The sequence below is a fragment of the Hyaena hyaena genome, unplaced genomic scaffold (genome assembly GCF_003009895.1).
Source record: "Hyaena hyaena isolate Hyena2069 unplaced genomic scaffold, ASM300989v1 scaffold_1826, whole genome shotgun sequence".
NCBI classification, from domain to species: domain Eukaryota; kingdom Metazoa; phylum Chordata; class Mammalia; order Carnivora; family Hyaenidae; genus Hyaena; species Hyaena hyaena.
This window is the reverse complement of record NW_024082450.1, coordinates 119,969-124,033: the sequence shown is the minus strand read 5'-3', so window position 1 is coordinate 124,033 and position 4,065 is coordinate 119,969. Positions and strand designations below refer to the sequence as shown.

General features: G+C 46.1%; 1 non-coding gene across 1 annotated transcript; it reads left to right on the top strand.

Moving 5' to 3' along the window:
• The first annotated feature begins 2,287 nt into the window (after positions 1 to 2,287).
• Positions 2,288 to 2,369, top strand: TRNAS-GCU. The gene has a single exon. It is a non-coding gene; the product is annotated as a tRNA-Ser (tRNA).
• Positions 2,370 to 4,065: the final 1,696 nt, after the last annotated feature.

The following is a 4,065-nucleotide window of genomic DNA, read 5'->3' as shown; positions in this document are numbered from 1 at the left end:
TACAGGCAGTGAATACCAATTCAACAAGATTATGATATAACTACAATTGGAAAAAACGTCAATAGGAAGTGTGTCTGTATATTGTGGTGTTTAAGGTGGGGAAAGAAGATGAACCTTTTTGTATAATGGGTAATCAGTAGAAAACACTAAACTCAAAAAATCAGTAAGTAGAAATAAAAGCATACGTATTAGTTAGAATACAATTTTGTCTTTGTAACAAAGACCTCAACCTACTGCAGCTTAAAGGAAGTGGACGTTACTAATCTCACACACAACTGTCTGAAGGCACAATCCGAGGGTGACGCTTTGGCTCCACAGTGTTGGTTCCAGAATTCTACCTCATGGCTCCCTCTTTCCTACAGTGTTGCTTTGTATTTCATGACTCCTTCATTCCTGTGGTGGTGCCGTTGCCAGCAAGCAGACAGCAGGAAGAGAGAAGTGGATGGTGTTTCTTTCCTCTTCTGGGCATAACCTTCAAGTTTCGTGTACATTTACTCTCCAACGCCCTGGTGTTGAAACTAGTCACATGACTACCCTTAGCGTCAAGGAAAGTTGTGCATTGTGGTCTTCTCATGGGTGGCTCTGAGCCCTGCTAAACGTCCAACTAGCCATCTCTGCCATAGTATCAGATTTGGCGATATGCTGGGAAAAAACAAAGACAAACAAAAAGCCAAATGGCTGAAAATCTTTGCCTCTCCCAAGGGGGCATAAGAGGAAGGAGACCACTTTTTACGAACACATATTTTTGAAGTTCTTAAGATTTTAAAATGTGTGGTTAATTTTGATGAAAAAAATGTTAATTTAAAACATAAGCTTTAGCTGAGAACAAAAGCATGGATAAAAATTCCATGTAGGTTCTAATGAGTAAGGGCAAGAATACTCTATGAGGGCAACGGTCTTGTTGGAAAGAGGGCAAATAGATCCTTCTTGATACCAATCAGCAATTGGACTGAGTGTAGAAAACAAGACAGAGGGAAGTGGGTGAAGTTGAGCATGAAGATCCAAGCAGGTCAGTGCTGCAAACACTAAAACAGAAGGGTTTTTTCCAAGTAAGAAGAGAGAATGGTTCTTTGCCACAAGCAAAGAGTGGTCTTCACTCAAGATATTAGTGTAACCCAAAGTGAAGGGTCCTCACACTAAGAGTGTAAGAATCAGCGGGGGTCCATTCCTGCAAGATTTCCCCCACGCTCCCTGCTGTTCATTCACCCTATGATTGACTTGCTTGGGCTTCAGGAAAAAGTATCCTGACCACCTCCCTTCTCAGATTTAAGGATTCTCCCTCATCAGTTCTGCTCATGCTTCAGACTCCAGCCACAGCGGTTTCTCAACACTTGTCTACACACTGTCAGCCTCCTGGCCTTTGCTCAGGCCCTTTCCTCAGTGCAGGACACGCTCCCTCTGGGCCAGCTCTAGAAAACTTCGTCTGCGAGACTCACCTCTAATACAGCCTTCTTTCCTCAGGCATTCATGATTCATTCTGATTAGTCATACCTAACCCCTACCCATGCTCACTGATGTGCATTTTATTCATTCTGTGAAACAAATTTTAAAAAGCAGTTGAAAAAGCTTTTTTTTTTTTCACCGCTTCCCCAAATAATTTTCGCGCTAGGAGTCACTCTTTTAACTTTTTTTTTTTTTTTTTGCACCGCACCCCTTGGAAATCAAGTGCAAGCTGGGCAACCTGTCCCTGTAAAATCACCGAAGAAGCACACAGGGATTTGGGGGAACCAGAATTCACGGTCTGCCCTGCGCAGTCTCCCCCTGGAGGGTCAACGCGGTGACCACACGGGGTAGAAACACGGCGCTGCCCCCACTCGGACCCGTCGTCTAAGCTTCCAGACTGTCTTACTAACCGCAAACTCGGAGTCCGGACTCGCCAGGCTCCCTGAGGTCCACACCAGGGGGACCGGCTCCGGGGGCCCCCCCGCCGGCGCCTGGCTCGGGTCGCGCCCCCGGAGCGCAGGCGGTGACCGCAGACAGGCGCGCCCACCGCCCGCGCGCATGCGCCCCTGCGGGAGCCGGGCCGCCCGCGCTGGGGGTGGGGGGGGGCGCAGGCCCGGGCCGGGTGCTTCCGTCACCGCTCGACCCCCGTCCCGACTCCTGGGACTCCTGGGCCTGCTTCTTCCCCTTCGCGACTTTCCCACCCCAGTCGTTGTCCGTTCGAGTGGAGGCCAGTCTGCTGGTCCCCGGGCGTCCCCGGCCGCCCCCTAGATTCCCCGCATGGGGACAGCCGGGGCTCCCGAGTGTCAATTCTGAAATAAAGTACTTAGAGTTCTTGGTGTGTCGCGACGAGGTGGCCGAGTGGTTAAGGAGATGGACTGCTAATCCATTGTGTTCTGCACGCGTGGGTTCGAATCCCACCCTCGTCGGTAGAGGTATTTTAGTAAGGGAAGAAGTTAACTAAAATACCATGAGCTCCCCTTCCTCCTGGGCTCGCAGCAAGGCACGCGCGTATTTTCCCCTTTATGGTGGGGGAAGATTTATGGTCCCTTGGCTGTCGGTTGTCAGCATTATCTATGTGGGTACTTGATGCGATTAATAAAGTACCTGTGGAAGACTTTCTGGTCCCTGGGGAAGGAGGAGAGAGAAGCAAAACACAGATGAAGATGAAAAATATCTGCTCCCTAGAAATCACAAAGATAAGGCCCTTTATTAACATTTGGAGACTATACTGCTTTACTGCTTATAGTTAGATCTACGATTCACCTGGAACTAATATCAATTTATAATGGGAGGAAAAATTACTTGGAATATTTATTTATTGATCTATCATCGATCTGTAGATAAATATATTCATTTTGGTTTTTAAATTATCAAACAGCATTGGTCCAAAAGACCATCTTTTCCTCCTCTGCTTCACAAAATCACCTTTACGGTGGACATCAGAGGTCCCTATCTGTGTGGTTCTTTTCAGGTATCTACTCTCTTCAGTTGTCTGTTTTCCAATACCCCACTGATTTATTTCTATAGCTTTGTAACAAGTCTTGACCCCTTATTCCTAGTCCAGATTTGCCTGTTCTAAATTGCCTTTTTGTTGTTCCACATACATTTTAGAATCATTTTGTAAATGTCTGTCAAAAAAGGGGGAAGGCTGATATAATTTTGGATAATAATATTTGAATCTATAGACCAATGTGAATATAACAGACATCTTTAAAATATTGAATCTTACAGTACACATTATGCCCTTCAATTATGTATATCTTCTCAAATTTATCTCAATAGTGTCTTATATGACTTGTCTATGTAGAAATATAGCCCATATTTAACTAGATACATTTTAGATATTCGTATTTAAATATCTAAATCATGCTGTAAAATATGGTATTTGTAGATGTTATATATGCTATTATTTTAGAATTTTATTGTTTATTAGTACCTTTAAATCCAATTTATTTGTATACACCAGACATAGAAAACCTGATAGTAGTTCACCATGCAGATGCCGAGTTGAAGAGAAGACCTCACTGACACCTAGTAGTGCTGTGGGAGATGCCGTATTAGGAAGAGCCAACCCCACATCAGGAGATACGGGATATGCACTTGTATACAGGTCATCAGACCCCAGGGAACGCGCAGTCTGCACTGGGTACGCTCTCCGTACCCACAGGGCACGGAGGCCCATAACCCAAACACTTCACCAAGCCTCAGCACACAATTTTAGGGAAAGAAATAGTGGGATGGGGGAGGTTGACACTGAGATAGGACATTTGTATCGGGGAGAGAAAATATTCTATTGAAAGGCACTCTTGGGGCGCCTGGGTGGCTTAGTCGGTTAAGCGTCCGACTTTCGCTTAGGTCATGGTGTCGCGGTTCGCGGGTTCGAGCCCCGCGTCGGGCTCTGTGCTGACTGCCAGCTCGGAACCTGGAGCCTGTTTCAGAATCTGTGTCTCCCTCTCTCTCTGACCCTCCCTTGCTCACCCTGTCTCTCTCTCTGTCTCCTAGAAATAAATAAAAAATAAAAATTAAAAAAAAAGGCACTCTTACTGTGCAGGTGAACATTCTGGACAGGAGTGTCCGGGGAATATCACAGGTATCCCACCTGGGCGGGGGGGGGGGGGGGGG